This window comes from Syngnathus typhle, linkage group LG3 (assembly GCF_033458585.1).
Source record: "Syngnathus typhle isolate RoL2023-S1 ecotype Sweden linkage group LG3, RoL_Styp_1.0, whole genome shotgun sequence".
In the NCBI taxonomy this organism is placed as follows: domain Eukaryota; kingdom Metazoa; phylum Chordata; class Actinopteri; order Syngnathiformes; family Syngnathidae; genus Syngnathus; species Syngnathus typhle.
The window spans coordinates 19,503,364-19,522,287 of NC_083740.1; the positions used below are offsets into that span (position 1 = coordinate 19,503,364).

An 18,924-nucleotide genomic window follows, 5' to 3' on the forward strand; every position below is an offset into this window, starting at 1 on the left:
TCTTGGCAGAGATGATGTGAGACCTCAGGCCAAATATGATTTTAAAAGACTTGTAAATATCAGTTCATTAACTGTACCAAAGCCTCCACTGTGTTTCCTCACACAGCTCACACTCATTGTGGGCCCTGATTTGAATTGTATGTGTCTGCAAATGTGAAGTACTCCTAAACACACACATTACATTCTCACGTAGTATGCACTCAATAGACTTCATTTTAAACTATTAATAAGTCTTCATTAGATCACTTGGTTAATGTCACAATGACAATTTGAGAATAATGATTTCCATTGACAATAACGCACAATGGATGATGACAGAAATAGCAATTTTTTGGGGCGAGTACTACAAGACAATATATATGGCATTAAAATGTAATTAAAATGTATTAGAAATTTCCATCCACACATTTATTTTTAATTAATTATACTGTTCAGGCTCATGGCATGTGATTGAGTCTATTCTTGTTTACTTCAACCTGAAGACATATCACAATCCCAGATGTGTGAAGTTGATACAGTGGGTATACAAAACTACATGACAAACGATTGTAAATTATTTTCGATCTCTTAGGATATGGTGACCGAGGCTGATTAAACATTTATTTTGTATGTTTGCCAGTAAAGGACAGTGTTTTTTTTAAATATAGCAAGTATCAATATTATGATGAAAAAAACATCAGAAACTATATGTATATATATATATATATAGAGAGAGAGAGAGAGAGAGTTTGCATCTTGCTTCAGTTTTCACATGCTGATACAATGTGACGTGATCACCATCTGTGCTTACATGTGATTAATCACTCTCTTTTATATCTTTGCGCAGCCCTAATATGGCTCAATGACAAAATTATAAATTTTACAATTACCAAATAACTAACATTACAATCAGAAGACGAACGTGAAATATATATGTTTAAAAAAAAAGAACATTTTCTCCATATGAAGACCCTTGTTGACCTTTTGGGTCACTTCATTGAATTTAGGTATTATTCTTATCATCTATGAAAGAGCAAGTGTACACTGAGGAGAGATTACCGTTTTTTTCCATGTATAATGCGCAAAATTTAACTAATTTATTGTCCTAAAATCTGGGGTGCGCATTATACATGGGTACATGGGTTTTAAATCCGCATATGATACGGAGGCCGCCATTACAGATGCGCTTTCTTCTCTGCTGTTCACTTCAAACACGCTCCATACGAAAACAATGCTCTCGTATCAGACGCTTGCTCGATCACCTGCTCGTTTGCTGTCACAATGTACCCTACACAAATCCGAAACATTTCTTTGCTATCGAGTTTGCTAGCGCATGCGCAGTGATACTGACCGGCAGAATAACATCCGGTTGTTCCCAAAGATGATCTTTTTTCTGAAATAATTTTACGTTTACGGACTTAAGTAGGAGTCAAAATTTGGGTGCGTATTATCCACGGGTACAGGCTTTTTTCCAGCATCGACATGCCATTTTTAGGGTGCGTATTATACATGTGGGCCCATTATACATGGAAAAAACAGTATGATGTTTAATGACTCCCTTGGTAGAAATTTCTTAAATTGAATCCCCACCATTTAATGAGTTATTACCCATCTGCTTGAATTGTTTCATTTGTCTCCCTAAATGCTCATTAATTTTCTCTTATGTTTTATTTTACGATCAAATTTAAAATTAGTTGTGTTTCCCTGAACATTGTGAAAAAAGAGTTCAGTGGTTATTTATTGTTGGTTTACGCTCCATCAAAAACATGTAGGTGAGAAGTACCTATTTTGCTCATGGTAGGATTCAGGCATTGGTGAGTCCGCTCCTAATGAAGCAGTGATTCATATGAGTACCGTATTTTTCAGACTAAAAGTCGCTCCGGAGTACAAGTCGCATCAGCCATAAAATGCACCGTAAAGGGGAAAAAAAACATATATAAGTCGCACCGGCGTTTAAGTCGCATTTTGGGGGAAATTTACTTGACAAAATCCAACACCAAGAACAGAAATTAACCAGCAACAACAGGCTAAACCAAGGGTGGGCAAACCTTTTGACTTGCGGGCCGAACTGGGTTCTAAATTTGGACCGGGGGGCCGAACCAGGAGCAGATGGACGTAGTGTTTGTGTGAAGTAATATAAGCGACCTGTAAAGGTCATTGCATAAAAGATTTTGGCCTTTAGTCGCTAGTAAAACATGGATATTCCAACAAGTTTTTTGAAAACAAATGCATTTATTAACAGCATTAAAAAAAAAAAAAAAACACTAAAAAACTGCTATCAGTGATTCTCATAAAATACGACATATTTTGTTATGTTATTATGAATAGTCTCCATCACTTCAGTGCCTGCAGGTCAGATAAATGAAAGATGTTCATCTTATGAGATCACATCAAACGGCAAACATTCTGACCAAATATATCATCTTGAAGAATCGGTGAAAGCATACATCCAAATAAAGTAATCAAAACGGCAACACGGTGAGGGGTATCTGAAAATGAGAGCAGAGTTTTAACTCACCAACACCTGGTAACAGAGGTGAGGAAACGGGAAACACTTCCTTAAAGTAAGCCTTAAAAACTTTACAGGTTAAGATTAGTCGCAAACAGGTGGTGCATCAATGTCCTTGAGCATCCTTCATTGTTTGAAAATGAGAATGGTCGCTAGTTTCAATCCCTGCTATGTGTACAAATCATATTCAAAATGCATTTTTTTACAACAAACTTAAGAGCCTCCCCTTCATATTCAGTGGGAACAGTGTTGTTGGTCTCCCTTTTTTGCTAGTGCGTCATAGTCTGGAGTAAAATTTGTTGTGGCAATTCTTAGGAGAGATCCGAGGTGTTGGTCCGTTTACCTCAATCTGTGACTGGTTGATGTTGACGTTCATGTGGCTGAACGTCACGTCGCGTACGTCGAGCCAAATTGGCCACTCTTTTTTTAAACACTCGGCACTGTGTCCACCTTGCTTTTCCTTGGGCGGCTCATTTTAATAGAAGGATTCCAGGGGAAGGTTTGTGGGTGGCTTTAGCGTAAAACTGTATCTGAAAGCTCAGCGCGCGAATTACAAGAATGCTGTCGTCACAGCCCACACTCTGAATTTGGCACTAATACAAATAGAGCGTGAGTGCGCCATGTCCGTACTACTGAGTACGTACACGCACTTGTGAGTGTGCACCAAGCTTTCTGACATGGCTTCCGGTAGTAAATGCGCAGGCGAGCGGTTCCCATCTACTGGGGAAACGCAGTCATTGCAGGCAAAATGACCCCAAAAAATTTTTAATATTACATATTATTCAGGGTTGGCGGGCCGGATTAAACGGTCCCGTGGGTCGGATGTGGCCCGCAGGCCGTAGTTTGCCCACCCCTGGGCTAAACGATACGGTATGCTAATGTGACATAAACACAAACGAGGAGGTGAGAACAGTTATTCAAATACCTATAACATAAATAACACGTTTAGCAAACCATCTGTGTCACTCCAAATCATTAAATCCATGGAATTCTTTGTCCTTTGTGTAAACGCTGCCTGTGTGGCTGACGTCGGACTCGTCGTCAGTTGCAGTTCAAATTATTCCACAGGCCCATATGACTAGATATAAACTATATATCAAATAACAATAATATAAACAACAATTTTATTGAACCATCCGTGTCACTCCAAATCATTAAATCCATTGGAATCTTCGTCCTTCATGTAAACACCGGCGCTTCTAACCCCGGAAATGTGTGCGGTGCGCCGCTGACGTCAGTTGCAATTCAACTTATTCCACAGGCCCATATAACTATATCTAAACTATATATCAAACTATAATATAAACAACAATTATATCGAAACCGTCCGTGTCACTCCAAATCATTAAATTCATCGAAATCTTCGTACTCTGTGTCACTTAAAAAAATTAAAAAAAAACAGCTGTTGACTCCGGAACTCCATGCGCCGCTGACGTCAGACTCGTCATCAATTGCGGCTCCAATTATTCCACAGATCTACGTATATAACTATATTGTAGCGTTACCAAAGTAACAGGCAAGACGTGGGTTTCGGTAACCGGCTCTTTATTTCACAAAACAAGAGCTCACACACAGTGCTGCTATAAGCCAGCGCCCTGGATCGCTATATCGTGATCAACTATACTCGTAAGTACCGTAATTTTCGGACTATAAGTCGCACCGGAGTATAAGTCGCACCAGCCATAAAATGCCCAAAAGTGTGAAAAAAAAACATATATAAGTCGCTCCGAAGTATAAGTTCTATTTTGGGGGGCAATTTATTCGACAAAATCCAACACCAAGAACAGACATGAACGAGCAACAACAGGCTAAATGATACGGTTTGCTAACGTGACAAACACAAACGAGGAGCTGAGAATGGGCCTGACGTAACATTCAGTTATTTAAAAAAACTATCACATAAATAACACGTTTATAAAACCATCTGTGTCACTCCAATTCATTAAATCCATCCTTCGTCCTTTGTCAGCAATGCCGTGTGCCGCGCCGCAGTTCAAATTATTCCACAGGCCCATACAACGATATATAAACTATATTTTAAATAACTATCACATAAACAACAATATTATCAAACCATTTGTGTCACTCCAAATCATTAAATCAATCGATCAAATTTCTCGTCCTTTATGTCATCCTGGTGACAGAGGACATGTCCAGAGGATATGGCGCTTTATAGTGTTAATTACTTCATTTGATTTTTTCTCTCTATTTTTCATGTTTTGAATATGTTCAAGATAAAGATATCAAAGCATGTGAAGTGATCAACTATACTAAAAATAACATGTGAAGTGGTCAACTGTACTTGTAAGTAAGTGATGTGTTAATGATCAAGTAAAAATTTGTGAAAAAAACATATATAAATTGCTCCTGAGTATAAGTCGCCCCCCCACCCAAACTATGAAAAAAAACCGCGACTTATAGTCCGAAAATTACGGTAATGTGTTAATGATCAAGTGAACATTTGTGAATAATTACACATAAAAGTCGCTCCTGAGTATAAATCGCTCCCCCATCCAAATTATGAAAAAAAATAAAAACGCGATTTATAGTCCGAAAAATACGGTATATTTTATTGAACCTAAGGCAATAATACTTGAGTCCTATTAACTCATTACATTTAACAAGCATAATATATTAAGCACAATATATTATACAATATATTATTATTATAATTTGTACTATAAATTTAAATTCAGCATCGGGACCACACATTGTTTATGGCTATAATCAACTTAGCGCTCTGATCCAAAAAGTATAGTGTGAAAAATATATATAATACTGCATATGATAACATCACAATCTCCCCTTGTGTCTCAACACTAATGAATATTGAATCAACAGAAATAAACTAAGCTTAATTATACAAAATCATAATACTAAATGCATCCAGTCAGACAAATTGTACACAATCAATGCAAATAAAAGATCTCGGAATTGCCCCTGGTGCCTTCTGGATCCAAATCTGCACTAATATCTGTAACTTATTTCACAATGCAAACTTTGACCTCATCCATTTGAAAAAAGCAGACTGGTTGCCAGCCATGTAACCTACGATGGTCGCCCTATTATCAAAGCACAGGTCGGTCACTACTAGCTGCCAGTCACAGCAGCAAATTGCTGCGTGTTTTCGTTAGCACACATCGATATGGTGCTAATCTTTAGAGGACTTACGTACATCTTTGATACTCAGGTGTGATACGTTTGTTGTGGAAGCGGATGGCCGCCTTCAGCCATGTTTTCTTGCCAGTGCAGAAAACACAATAATGCAGAGGCTCTGTAGCGCAATGAACAGCACATTAGGAAGCTATGTGGGTCAACACAATGCAATTCAAAGGTTGTGGGTTTGAGTCCCACAAGAGAGCTTTTAGCTGAATGGCGGCTGAACATGAAGCCTTCTATCGGCATCCTGGTAACACTTTTAGGTGGTATGTTTTTGTAATGTTGCAGTCACCTGCATTAGGCTCTGTGGCGCAATGGAAAGCGCATAGGACATCTAGGTTAGTCAAAAAGAGGCAATTCAAAGCTTGTGGATTTGAGTCCCACCAGAGTCAGCTTTTAGCTGAATGGTAGCTGATCATGAAGCTGTGTAGCAACTCATTTTTAGGTAGTGGTACGTTGTTGTAATGTTGCAGTCCACTCTGTGGCGTAATAGACAGCACATTGGACTTTTAAGTTGACTGAAAACAGGCAATTTAAAGGTTGTGAGTTCGAGTCACTCCAGAGGCAACTTATAGCTGAATGGTAGCTGAATCCCTTGTATCAACCAACCTGGTAACACATTCTAGGTAGTGTCAAGGTCTGTGGTGCAATGGGCAGCGCATTGGACCTTCTAAGGTGGTAAAATAGGGGCGATACAAAGGTTGTGAGTTCGAGTCTCACCAGAGGCAGCTTATAGCTGAATGGTAGCTGAACATGCATTCTTTTAGCAACTCAAATTTAGGTAGTGGTACGTTGTTGTAATGTCGCAGTCAACCACATCAGGTTCTGTGGCGCAATGGACAGCGCATTGGACTTATAAGTTAGTCAAAAAGAGGTAATTTAAAGGTTGTGGGTTTGAGTCCCACCAGAGTCAGCTTTTAGCTGAATGGTAGCTGATCATGAAGCTGTGTAGCAAGTCATTTTTAGGTAGTGTTATGTTGTTGTAATGTTGCAGTCCACTATGTCCACCTCTGTGGCGTAATGGACAGCTGCATTAGACTTTTAAGTTGACTGAAAACAGGATATTCAAAGGTTGTGGGATCAAGTCTCTCCAGAGTCACTTTACAGCTGAATGCCTTGTATCAACCAATCTGGTACTACCTTTTAGGTAGTGGTATATTATTGTCAAGGTCTGTGGTACAATGGGCAGCGCATTGGACCTTCTAAGGTGGTCAAAAAGAGGCAATGCAAAAGTTGTGAGTTTGAGTCTCATCAGAGGCAGCTTTTAGCAGAATGGTAGCTGTACATGAATCCTTGTAGCAACTCAAATTTAGGTAGTGGTACGTTGTTGTAATGTTGCATTTAACCTCATCATGCTCTGTGGCGCAATGGACAGCGCATTGGACTTCTGAGTTAGTCAATAAGAGGTAATTCAAAGGTTGTGGGTTCGAGTCCCACCAGAGTCAGCTTTTAACTGAACATTAAGCTGTGTAGCAACTCATTTCCAGGTAGTGGTATGTTGTTGTAACTTTGCAGTCCACTGTATCCTACTCTGTGGCCTTATGAACAGCTGCATTGGAATTTTAAGTTACCTGAAAACAGGCAATTCAAAGGTTGGTTGTTCAAGTCTCATAGCTGAACATGAAGGTAGCAACTCATTTTTAGGTAGTGGTATGTTGTTGTAATGTTGCAGTCCACTATGTCCGGCTCTGTGGCGTAATGGACAGCGCATTGGGCTTTTAAGTTGCCTGAAAACAGGCAATTCAAAGGTTATGGGTTCAAGTCTCTCCTGAATCAACTTACAGCTGAATGAGTCCTTGTATCAACCAACCTGGTAACACCTTTTAGGTAATGGTATATTATTGTCAAGGTCTGTGGTGCAATGGGCAGCGCATTGGACCTTCTAAGGTGGTCAAAAAGAGGCAATTCAAAGGTGGGGGGTTCGAGTCTCACCAGAGGTAGCTTTTAGCTGAATGGTAGCTGAACATGAATCCTTGGAGCAACTCAAATTTAGGTAGTGGTACGTTGTTGTAATGTTACAGTCAACCTCGGCAGGCTCTGTGGCGCAATGGACAGCGCATTGGACTTCTAAGTTAGTCAAAAAGAGGCAATTCAAAGGTTGTGGGTTCAAGTCCCACCAGAGTCAGATTTTAACTGAACATTAAGCTGTGTAGCAACTCATTTCCAGGTAGTGGTATGTTGTTGTAACTTTGCAGTCCACTGTATCCTACTCTGTGGCCTTATGAACAGCTGCATTGGAACTTTAAGTTGCCTGAAAACAGGCAATTCAAAGGTTGTGGGTTCAAGTCTCTCCAGAGTTAACTTACAGCTCAATGACCTTGTACAAACCAACCTGGTAACACCTTTTAGGTAATGGTATATTATTGTCAAGGTCTGTGGTGCAATGGGCAGCGCATTGGACCTTCTCAGGTGGTCAAAGAGAGGCAATTTAAAGGTGGAGGTTCAAGTCTCACCAGAGGTAGCTTTTAGCTGAATGGTAGCTGAACATGAATCTTTGGAGCAACTCAAATTTAGGTAGTGGTACATTGTTGTAATGATGCAGTAAACTACATAAGGCTCTGTGGCGCAATGGACGGCGCATTGGTCTTCTAAGTTAGTCAAAAAGAGGTAATCTAAAGGTTATGGGATCGAGTCCCACCAGAGTCAGCTTTTAGCTGAATGGTAGCTGAACATGAGTCCTTGGAGCAACTCAAATTTAGGTATTGGTACGTTGTTTTAATGTTGCAGTAACACACATCAGGCTCTGTGGCGCAATGGACAGCGCATTGGACTTCTAAGTTAGTCAATAAGAGGCAATTCAAAGGTTGTGGGTTCGAGTCCCACCAGAGTCAACTTTTAGCTGAACATTAACCTGTGTAGAAACTCATTTTTAGGTAGTGGTATGTTGTTGTAATGTTGCAGTCCACTGTATCCTACTCTGTGGCGTAATAGACAGCTGCATTGGACTTTTAAGTTGACTGAAAACAGGATTTTCAAAGGTTGTGGGTTCAAGTCTCTCCAGAGTCACTTTACAGCTGAATGCCTTGTATCAACCAATCTGGTACCACCTTTTAGGTAGTGGTATATTTTTGTCAAGGTCTGTAGTGCAATGGGCAGCGCATTGGACCTTCTAAGGTGGTCAAAAAGAGGCAATTCAAAAGTTGTGAGTTTGAGTCTCATCAGAGGCAGCTTTTAGCTGAATGGTAGCTGAACATGAATCCTTGTAGCAACTCAAATTTAGGTAGTGGTACGTTGTTGTAATGTTGCAGTCAACTACATCAGGCTCTGTGGCGCAATGGACAGCGCATTGGACTCCTTACTTAGTCAAAAATAGGCAATTCAAAGGTTGTGTATTCGAGTCCCACCAGAGTCAGCTTTTAGCTGAACATGAAGCTGTAGCAACTCATTTTTAGGTAGTGGTATGTTGTTGTAATGTTGCAGTCCACTGTATCCTACTCTGTGGCGTAATGGACAGCTGCATTGGACTTTTAAGTTGACTGAAAACAGGATATTCAAAGGTTGTGGGTTCAAGTCTCTCCAGAGTCACTTTACAGCTGAATGCCTTGTATCAACTAATCTGGTACCACTTTTTAGGTAGTGGTATATTATTGTCAAAGTCTGTGGTGTAATGGGCAGCGCATTGGACCTTCCAAGGTGGTCAAAAAGAGGCAATTCAAAGGTGGTAGGTTCGAGTCTCACCAGATGTAGCTTTTAGGTGAATGGTAGCTGAACATGAGTCCTTGGAGCTGAATGGTAGCTGAACATGAATCCTTGGAGCTGAATGGTAGCTGAACATGAATCCTTGTAGCAATTCAAATTTAGGTAGTGGTACGTTGCAGTCAACCACATCAGCCTCTGTGGCGCAATGGACAGCGCATTGGACTCCTAAGTTAGTCAAAAAGAGGCAATTCAAAGGTTGTGGTTTCGAGTCCCACCAGAGTCAGCTTTTAGCTGAATCGTAGCTGAACATGAAGGTAGCAACTCATTTTTAGGTAGTGGTATGTTGTTGTAATGTTGCAGTGCACTATGTCCGGCTCTGTGGCGTAATGGACAGCGTATTGGACTTTTAAATTGCCTGAAAACAGGCAATTCAAAGGTTGTGGGTTCAAGTCTCTCCAGAGTCAACTTACTGCTGAACGAGACCATGTATTAACTAACCTGGTAACACCTCTTAGGTAATGGTATATTATTGTCAGGGTCTGTGGTGCAATGGGCAGCGCATTGGACCTTCTAAGATGGTCACAAAGAGGCAATTCAAAAGTTGTGAGTTTGAGTCTCATCAGAGGCAGCTTTTAGCTGAATGGTAGCTGAACATGAGTCCTTGGAGCTGAATGGTAGCTGAACATGAATCCTTGTAGCAATTCAAATTTAGGTAGTGGTACGTTGTTGTAATGTTACTAACCCCTAACCCTAATCCTTGTTGTAGCAACTCAAATTTAGCTAGTGGTACGTTTTTGTAATGTTGCAGTCAATCACATCAGGCTCTGTGGCGCAATGGACAGCGCATTGGACTTCTAAGTTAGTCAAAGAGAGGCAATTTAAAGGTTGTGGGTTCGAGTCCCACCAGAGTCAGCTTTTAGCTGAACATGAAGCTGTAGCAACTCATTTTTAGGTAGTGGTATGTTGGCGTAATGTTGCAGTCCACTGTATCCTACTCTGTGGCGTAATGGACAGCTGCATTGGACTTTTAAGTTCACTGAAAACAGGATGTTCAAAGGTTGTGGGTTCAAGTCTCTCCAGAGTAACTTTACAGCTGAATGCCTTGTATCAACCAATCTCATACCACCTTTTAGGTAATGGTATATTATTGTCAGGGTCTCTGGTGCAATGGGCAGCGCATTGGACCTTCTAAGATGGTCACAAAGAGGCAATTCAAAGGTGGTAGGTTCGAGTCTCACCAGATGTAGCTTTTAGGTGAATGGTAGCTGAACATGAGTCCTTGGAGCTGAATGGTAGCTGAACATGAATCCTTGTAGCAATTCAAATTTAGGTAGTGGTACGTTGCAGTCAACCACATCAGCCTCTGTGGCGCAATGGACAGCGCATTGGACTCCTAAGTTAGTCAAAAAGAGGCAATTCAAAGGTTGTGGTTTCGAGTCCCACCAGAGTCAGCTTTTAGCTGAATCGTAGCTGAACATGAAGGTAGCAACTCATTTTTAGGTAGTGGTATGTTGTTGTAATGTTGCAGTGCACTATGTCCGGCTCTGTGGCGTAATGGACAGCGTATTGGACTTTTAAATTGCCTGAAAACAGGCAATTCAAAGGTTGTGGGTTCAAGTCTCTCCAGAGTCAACTTACTGCTGATCGAGACCATGTATTAACTAACCTGGTAACACCTCTTAGGTAATGGTATATTATTGTCAGGGTCTGTGGTGCAATGGGCAGCGCATTGGACCTTCTAAGATGGTCACAAAGAGGCAATTCAAAAGTTGTGAGTTTGAGTCTCATCAGAGGCAGCTTTTAGCTGAATGGTAGCTGAACATGAGTCCTTGGAGCTGAATGGTAGCTGAACATGAATCCTTGTAGCAATTCAAATTTAGGTAGTGGTACGTTGTTGTAATGTTACTAACCCCTAACCCTAATCCTTGTTGTAGCAACTCAAATTTAGCTAGTGGTACGTTTTTGTAATGTTGCAGTCAATCACATCAGGCTCTGTGGCGCAATGGACAGCGCATTGGACTTCTAAGTTAGTCAAAGAGAGGCAATTTAAAGGTTGTGGGTTCGAGTCCCACCAGAGTCAGCTTTTAGCTGAACATGAAGCTGTAGCAACTCATTTTTAGGTAGTGGTATGTTGGCGTAATGTTGCAGTCCACTGTATCCTACTCTGTGGCGTAATGGACAGCTGCATTGGACTTTAAAGTTCACTGAAAACAGGATGTTCAAAGGTTGTGGGTTCAAGTCTCTCCAGAGTAACTTTACAGCTGAATGCCTTGTATCAACCAATCTCATACCACCTTTTAGGTAATGGTATATTATTGTCAGGGTCTCTGGTGCAATGGGCAGCGCATTGGACCTTCTAAGATGGTCACAAAGAGGCAATTCAAAAGTTGTGAGTTTGAGTCTCATCAGACGCAGCTTTTAGCTGTATGGTAGCTGAACATGAAACCTTGTAGCAACTCAAATCTAGGTAATGGTACGTTGTTGTAATGTTGCAGTTAATCACATCAGGCTCTGTGGCGCAATGGACAGCGCATTGGACTTCTAAATTAGTCAAAAAGAGGCAATTCAAAGGTTGTGGGTTCGAGTCCCACCTGAGTCACCTTTTATCTGAATCGTAGCTGAACATAAAGGTAGCAACTCATTTTTAGGTAGTGGTATGTTGTTGTAATGTTGCAGTCTACTATGTCCGCCGCTGTGGCGTAATGGGCAGCGCATTGGGCTTTTAAGTTGCCTCAAAACACGCAATTCAAAGGTTGTGGGTTCAGGTCTCTCCAGAGTCAACTTACAGCTGAATGAGATGCTGTATCAACCAACCTGGTAACACCTTTTAGGTAATGGTATATTATTGTCAAGGTCTGTGGTGCAATGGCAGCGCATTGGACCTTCTAAGGTGGTCAAAAAGAGACAATTCAAAGGTGCAGGTTCGAGTCTCACCAGAGGTACCTTTTAGCTGAATGGTAGCTGAACATGAATCCTTCGAGCAACTCAAATTTAGGTAGTGGTATGTTGTGATGTTGCAGTCAACCACATCAGGCTCTGTGGCGCAATGGACAGCCCATTGGACTTCTAGGGTGGTAATAAAGAGGCAATGCAAAAGTTGTGAGTTTGAGTCTCATCAGAGGCAGCTTTTAGCTGAATGGTAGCTGAACATGAATCCTTGTAGCAACTCAAATTTAGGTAGTGGTACGTGGTTCTAATGTTGCAATTAATCACATCAGGCTCTGTGGCGCAATGGACAGCGCATTGGACTTCTAAGTAAGTCAATAAGAGGCAATTCAAAGGTTGTGGGTTCGAGTCCCACCAGAGTCAGCTTTTAACTGAACATTAAGCTGTGTAGCAACTCATTTCCAGGTAGTGGTATGTTGTTGTAACTTTGCAGTCCACTGTATCCTACTCTGTGGCCTTATGAACAGCTGCATTGGAATTTTAAGTTACCTGAAAACAGGCAATTCAAAGGTTGGTTGTTCAAGTCTCATAGCTGAACATGAAGGTAGCAACTCATTTTTAGGTAGTGGTATGTTGTTGTAATGTTGCAGTCCACTATGTCCGGCTCTGTGGCGTAATGGACAGCGCATTGGGCTTTTAAGTTGCCTGAAAACAGGCAATTCAAAGGTTATGGGTTCAAGTCTCTCCTGAATCAACTTACAGCTGAATGAGTCCTTGTATCAACCAACCTGGTAACACCTTTTAGGTAATGGTATATTATTGTCAAGGTCTGTGGTGCAATGGGCAGCGCATTGGACCTTCTAAGGTGGTCAAAAAGAGGCAATTCAAAGGTGGGGGGTTCGAGTCTCACCAGAGGTAGCTTTTAGCTGAATGGTAGCTGAACATGAATCCTTGGAGCAACTCAAATTTAGGTAGTGGTACGTTGTTGTAATGTTACAGTCAACCTCGGCAGGCTCTGTGGCGCAATGGACAGCGCATTGGACTTCTAAGTTAGTCAAAAAGAGGCAATTCAAAGGTTGTGGGTTCAAGTCCCACCAGAGTCAGATTTTAACTGAACATTAAGCTGTGTAGCAACTCATTTCCAGGTAGTGGTATGTTGTTGTAACTTTGCAGTCCACTGTATCCTACTCTGTGGCCTTATGAACAGCTGCATTGGAACTTTAAGTTGCCTGAAAACAGGCAATTCAAAGGTTGTGGGTTCAAGTCTCTCCAGAGTTAACTTACAGCTGAATGACCTTGTACCAACCAACCTGGTAACACCTTTTAGGTAATGGTATATTATTGTCAAGGTCTGTGGTGCAATGGGCAGCGCATTGGACCTTCTCAGGTGGTCAAAAAGAGGCAATTTAAAGGTGCAGGTTCAAGTCTCACCAGAGGTAGCTTTTAGCTGAATGGTAGCTGAACATGAATCTTTGGAGCAACTCAAATTTAGGTAGTGGTACATTGTTGTAATGATGCAGTAAACTACATAAGGCTCTGTGGCGCAATGGACGGCGCATTGGTCTTCTAAGTTAGTCAAAAAGAGGTAATCTAAAGGTTATGGGATCGAGTCCCACCAGAGTCAGCTTTTAGCTGAATGGTAGCTGAACATGAGTCCTTGGAGCAACTCAAATTTAGGTATTGGTACGTTGTTTTAATGTTGCAGTAACACACATCAGGCTCTGTGGCGCAATGGACAGCGCATTGGACTTCTAAGTTAGTCAATAAGAGGCAATTCAAAGGTTGTGGGTTCGAGTCCCACCAGAGTCAACTTTTAGCTGAACATTAACCTGTGTAGAAACTCATTTTTAGGTAGTGGTATGTTGTTGTAATGTTGCAGTCCACTGTATCCTACTCTGTGGCGTAATAGACAGCTGCATTGGACTTTTAAGTTGACTGAAAACAGGATTTTCAAAGGTTGTGGGTTCAAGTCTCTCCAGAGTCACTTTACAGCTGAATGCCTTGTATCAACCAATCTGGTACCACCTTTTAGGTAGTGGTATATTTTTGTCAAGGTCTGTAGTGCAATGGGCAGCGCATTGGACCTTCTAAGGTGGTCAAAAAGAGGCAATTCAAAAGTTGTGAGTTTGAGTCTCATCAGAGGCAGCTTTTAGCTGAATGGTAGCTGAACATGAATCCTTGTAGCAACTCAAATTTAGGTAGTGGTACGTTGTTGTAATGTTGCAGTCAACTACATCAGGCTCTGTGGCGCAATGGACAGCGCATTGGACTCCTTACTTAGTCAAAAATAGGCAATTCAAAGGTTGTGTATTCGAGTCCCACCAGAGTCAGCTTTTAGCTGAACATGAAGCTATAGCAACTCATTTTTAGGTAGTGGTATGTTGTTGTAATGTTGCAGTCCACTGTATCCTACTCTGTGGCGTAATGGACAGCTGCATTGGACTTTTAAGTTGACTGAAAACAGGATATTCAAAGGTTGTGGGTTCAAGTCTCTCCAGAGTCACTTTACAGCTGAATGCCTTGTATCAACTAATCTGGTACCACTTTTTAGGTAGTGGTATATTATTGTCAAAGTCTGTGGTGTAATGGGCAGCGCATTGGACCTTCCAAGGTGGTCAAAAAGAGGCAATTCAAAGGTGGTAGGTTCGAGTCTCACCAGATGTAGCTTTTAGGTGAATGGTAGCTGAACATGAGTCCTTGGAGCTGAATGGTAGCTGAACATGAATCCTTGTAGCAATTCAAATTTAGGTAGTGGTACGTTGCAGTCAACCACATCAGCCTCTGTGGCGCAATGGACAGCGCATTGGACTCCTAAGTTAGTCAAAAAGAGGCAATTCAAAGGTTGTGGTTTCGAGTCCCACCAGAGTCAGCTTTTAGCTGAATCGTAGCTGAACATGAAGGTAGCAACTCATTTTTAGGTAGTGGTATGTTGTTGTAATGTTGCAGTGCACTATGTCCGGCTCTGTGGCGTAATGGACAGCGTATTGGACTTTTAAATTGCCTGAAAAAACAGGCAATTCAAAGGTTGTGGGTTCAAGTCTCTCCAGAGTCAACTTACTGCTGAACGAGACCATGTATTAACTAACCTGGTAACACCTCTTAGGTAATGGTATATTATTGTCAGGGTCTGTGGTGCAATGGGCAGCGCATTGGACCTTCTAAGATGGTCACAAAGAGGCAATTCAAAAGTTGTGAGTTTGAGTCTCATCAGAGGCAGCTTTTAGCTGAATGGTAGCTGAACATGAGTCCTTGGAGCTGAATGGTAGCTGAACATGAATCCTTGTAGCAATTCAAATTTAGGTAGTGGTACGTTGTTGTAATGTTACTAACCCCTAACCCTAATCCTTGTTGTAGCAACTCAAATTTAGCTAGTGGTACGTTTTTGTAATGTTGCAGTCAATCACATCAGGCTCTGTGGCGCAATGGACAGCGCATTGGACTTCTAAGTTAGTCAAAGAGAGGCAATTTAAAGGTTGTGGGTTCGAGTCCCACCAGAGTCAGCTTTTAGCTGAACATGAAGCTGTAGCAACTCATTTTTAGGTAGTGGTATGTTGGCGTAATGTTGCAGTCCACTGTATCCTACTCTGTGGCGTAATGGACAGCTGCATTGGACTTTTAAGTTCACTGAAAACAGGATGTTCAAAGGTTGTGGGTTCAAGTCTCTCCAGAGTAACTTTACAGCTGAATGCCTTGTATCAACCAATCTCATACCACCTTTTAGGTAATGGTATATTATTGTCAGGGTCTCTGGTGCAATGGGCAGCGCATTGGACCTTCTAAGATGGTCACAAAGAGGCAATTCAAAAGTTGTGAGTTTGAGTCTCATCAGACGCAGCTTTTAGCTGTATGGTAGCTGAACATGAAACCTTGTAGCAACTCAAATCTAGGTAATGGTACGTTGTTGTAATGTTGCAGTTAATCACATCAGGTTCTGTGGCGCAATGGACAGCGCATTGGACTTCTAAATTAGTCAAAAAGAGGCAATTCAAAGGTTGTGGGTTCGAGTCCCACCTGAGTCACCTTTTATCTGAATCGTAGCTGAACATAAAGGTAGCAACTCATTTTTAGGTAGTGGTATGTTGTTGTAATGTTGCAGTCTACTATGTCCGCCGCTGTGGCGTAATGGGCAGCGCATTGGGCTTTTAAGTTGCCTCAAAACACGCAATTCAAAGGTTGTGGGTTCAGGTCTCTCCAGAGTCAACTTACAGCTGAATGAGATGCTGTATCAACCAACCTGGTAACACCTTTTAGGTAATGTTATATTATTGTCAAGGTCTGTGGTGCAATGGCAGCGCATTGGACCTTCTAAGGTGGTCAAAAAGAGACAATTCAAAGGTGCAGGTTCGAGTCTCACCAGAGGTACCTTTTAGCTGAATGGTAGCTGAACATGAATCCTTCGAGCAACTCAAATTTAGGTAGTGGTATGTTGTGATGTTGCAGTCAACCACATCAGGCTCTGTGGCGCAATGGACAGCCCATTGGACTTCTAGGGTGGTAATAAAGAGGCAATGCAAAAGTTGTGAGTTTGAGTCTCATCAGAGGCAGCTTTTAGCTGAATGGTAGCTGAACATGAATCCTTGTAGCAACTCAAATTTAGGTAGTGGTACGTGGTTCTAATGTTGCAATTAATCACATCAGGCTCTGTGGCGCAATGGACAGCGCATTGGACTTCTAAGTAAGTCAAAAAGAGGCAATTCAAAGGTTGTGGGTTCGAGTCCCACCTGAGTCAGCTTTTATCTGAATCGTAGCTGAACATCAAGGTAGCAACTCATTTTTAGGTAGTGGTATGTTGTTGTAATGTTGCAGTCTACTATGTCTGGCTCTGTGGCGTAATGGGCAGCGCATTGGGCTTTAAAGTTGCCTCAAAACAGGCAATTCAAAGGTTGTGGGTTCAAGTCTCTCCAGAGTCAACTTACAGCTGAATGAGATGTTGTATCAACCAACCTGGTAACACCTTTTAGGTAATGGTACATTATTGTCAAGGTCTGTGGTGCAACGGGCAGCGCATTGGACCTTCTAAGGTGGTCCAAAAGAGACAATTCAAAGGTGCAGGTCCGAGTCTCACTAGAGGTACCTTTTAGCTGAATGGTAGCTGAACATGAATCCTTCGAGCAACTCAAATTTAGGTAGTGGTATGTTGTTGTGATGTTGCAGTCAACCACATCAGGCTCTGTGGCGCAATGGGCAGCGCATTGGACTTCTAAGGTGGTCAAAAAGAGGCAATGCAAAAGTTGTGAGTTTGAGTCTCATCAGAGGCAGCTTTTAGCTGAATGGTAGCTGAACATGAAGGTAGCAACTCATTTTTAGGTAGTGGTATGTTGTTGTAATGTTGCAATCCACTATGTCCGGCTCTGTGGCGTAATGGACAGCGCATTGGACTTTTAAGTTGACTGAAAACAGGCAATTCAAAGGTTGTGGGTTAAGTCTCTCCCGAGTCAACTTGTAGCTGAATGGTAGTTGAATGAGGCCTTGTATCAACCAACCTGGTGACACCTTTTAGGTAGTGGTACATTATTGTCAAGGTCTGTGGTGCAATGGGCAGCGCATTGGACCTTCTAAGGTGGTCAAAAAGAGTCAATTCAAAGGTGGTGGGTTCGAGTCTCACCAGAGGCAGCTGTGAGCTGAATGGTAGCTGAACATGAATCCTTCTAGCAACTCAAATTTAGGTAGTGATACGTTGTTGTAATATTGCAGTCAACCAAATCAGGCTCTGTGGTGCAATGGACAGGTCATTGGACTTCTAAGTAAGTCAAAAAGAGGCAATTCAAAGGTTGTGGGTTTGAGTCTCACTGGAGTCAGCTTTGAGCTGAATAGTAGCTTAACATAAATCCTAGTAGCAACTCTATCCTGGTAACACTTTTCAGCGGTGGTAAATTATGCTAACATTGCAGCCCAGTACATTGGGCTCTGTGGCGCAATGGACATTGGGCTTCTAAAAAATAGGGAAAATTAGCTTACTGAGCGATTATGATCAAATAAAATAAGTACAACTACATCCACCATTAACCCGTTGGAGAAGTGCACTCAAAGAGCGAATACAAACAGGCAATTGACAAGTTCCCTTTTCCTGTATTGTAAAACAACATAACGTTTTATGTCATAAAAAAATCTGTTAGCAATAAATTGGTAATGATACATTGTTTTGGATTGATACCCGGAGGAAGTTGTTTCTAGGCTTGTAAAGCAGTTGCTATATTTCTTGTGTTCCACTTAAAAAAGCTGTTGTTCAGCTTGCGAAGCCACAGTCACCATGCCTTGGCCGTCTTCCATATAAAAAAAATCCCCAGCTGTATATCCGTGTAGAGATGTCTTTGGGCTCCAGAGTCTGAGGGGGTAGCGTGGCACTGCGGTTGTTTAAAAACAATATATTTTAGTTTGATATACTATACTGTATGCAATGATTTTATAGCTTACAAATCGCCATGATACTCATAGGGTTTGGCTGGTGTCAACACCTTTTGTGCCAGCTTTGAAGAATAGAAACTCAAAAAGTATGCCTCTTCAGCACATATGAATTAAAAAGGGCCATGTTTAGTGTTTGTCCTTACTGTTTTAAATTTGGCTCAGTTCAGTTTTGGCCTTTATAGAAGGTCATTCTAAATAACCTTTCTTGGAGATTTTATCGAATTGTTATGAAACTGCAGGTGTTTCATAATAAATTGTTCAAGATAAAAAGAAAAGCAACGCTTTTAATTTTGATGAGCAATGTTGCCGTGGCAATGTTCTCTTTACTATGAAAAATTATGCTGATT

The 18,924-nt window shown here is 41.4% G+C and overlaps 1 protein-coding gene and 16 non-coding genes across 17 annotated transcripts in view; all 17 read left to right on the forward strand.

Moving 5' to 3' along the window:
• sorcs3a (sortilin related VPS10 domain containing receptor 3a) overlaps positions 1-18,924 on the forward strand; it is a 448,560-nt gene that overhangs the window by 60,243 nt on the left and 369,393 nt on the right. The gene's annotated exons all lie outside the window — the stretch shown is intronic.
• On the forward strand, positions 6,469-6,560 carry trnai-uau (transfer RNA isoleucine (anticodon UAU)). Its single transcript is given in 2 exon segments — positions 6,469-6,505; positions 6,525-6,560. It is a non-coding gene; the product is annotated as a tRNA-Ile (tRNA).
• trnar-ucu (transfer RNA arginine (anticodon UCU)) lies at positions 7,001-7,092 on the forward strand. Its single transcript is given in 2 exon segments — positions 7,001-7,037; positions 7,057-7,092. It is a non-coding gene; the product is annotated as a tRNA-Arg (tRNA).
• Positions 7,681-7,772, forward strand: trnar-ucu (transfer RNA arginine (anticodon UCU)). Its single transcript is given in 2 exon segments — positions 7,681-7,717; positions 7,737-7,772. It is a non-coding gene; the product is annotated as a tRNA-Arg (tRNA).
• trnar-ucu (transfer RNA arginine (anticodon UCU)) lies at positions 8,387-8,478 on the forward strand. Its single transcript is given in 2 exon segments — positions 8,387-8,423; positions 8,443-8,478. It is a non-coding gene; the product is annotated as a tRNA-Arg (tRNA).
• Positions 9,478-9,569, forward strand: trnar-ccu (transfer RNA arginine (anticodon CCU)). Its single transcript is given in 2 exon segments — positions 9,478-9,514; positions 9,534-9,569. It is a non-coding gene; the product is annotated as a tRNA-Arg (tRNA).
• On the forward strand, positions 10,107-10,198 carry trnar-ucu (transfer RNA arginine (anticodon UCU)). Its single transcript is given in 2 exon segments — positions 10,107-10,143; positions 10,163-10,198. It is a non-coding gene; the product is annotated as a tRNA-Arg (tRNA).
• On the forward strand, positions 10,646-10,737 carry trnar-ccu (transfer RNA arginine (anticodon CCU)). Its single transcript is given in 2 exon segments — positions 10,646-10,682; positions 10,702-10,737. It is a non-coding gene; the product is annotated as a tRNA-Arg (tRNA).
• On the forward strand, positions 11,275-11,366 carry trnar-ucu (transfer RNA arginine (anticodon UCU)). Its single transcript is given in 2 exon segments — positions 11,275-11,311; positions 11,331-11,366. It is a non-coding gene; the product is annotated as a tRNA-Arg (tRNA).
• trnar-ucu (transfer RNA arginine (anticodon UCU)) lies at positions 11,794-11,885 on the forward strand. Its single transcript is given in 2 exon segments — positions 11,794-11,830; positions 11,850-11,885. It is a non-coding gene; the product is annotated as a tRNA-Arg (tRNA).
• On the forward strand, positions 12,504-12,595 carry trnar-ucu (transfer RNA arginine (anticodon UCU)). The gene is given in 2 exon segments: positions 12,504-12,540; positions 12,560-12,595. It is a non-coding gene; the product is annotated as a tRNA-Arg (tRNA).
• trnar-ucu (transfer RNA arginine (anticodon UCU)) lies at positions 13,184-13,275 on the forward strand. The gene is given in 2 exon segments: positions 13,184-13,220; positions 13,240-13,275. It is a non-coding gene; the product is annotated as a tRNA-Arg (tRNA).
• trnar-ucu (transfer RNA arginine (anticodon UCU)) lies at positions 13,890-13,981 on the forward strand. The gene is given in 2 exon segments: positions 13,890-13,926; positions 13,946-13,981. It is a non-coding gene; the product is annotated as a tRNA-Arg (tRNA).
• trnar-ccu (transfer RNA arginine (anticodon CCU)) lies at positions 14,950-15,041 on the forward strand. Its single transcript is given in 2 exon segments — positions 14,950-14,986; positions 15,006-15,041. It is a non-coding gene; the product is annotated as a tRNA-Arg (tRNA).
• trnar-ucu (transfer RNA arginine (anticodon UCU)) lies at positions 15,581-15,672 on the forward strand. Its single transcript is given in 2 exon segments — positions 15,581-15,617; positions 15,637-15,672. It is a non-coding gene; the product is annotated as a tRNA-Arg (tRNA).
• On the forward strand, positions 16,100-16,191 carry trnar-ucu (transfer RNA arginine (anticodon UCU)). The gene is given in 2 exon segments: positions 16,100-16,136; positions 16,156-16,191. It is a non-coding gene; the product is annotated as a tRNA-Arg (tRNA).
• trnar-ucu (transfer RNA arginine (anticodon UCU)) lies at positions 16,810-16,901 on the forward strand. The gene is given in 2 exon segments: positions 16,810-16,846; positions 16,866-16,901. It is a non-coding gene; the product is annotated as a tRNA-Arg (tRNA).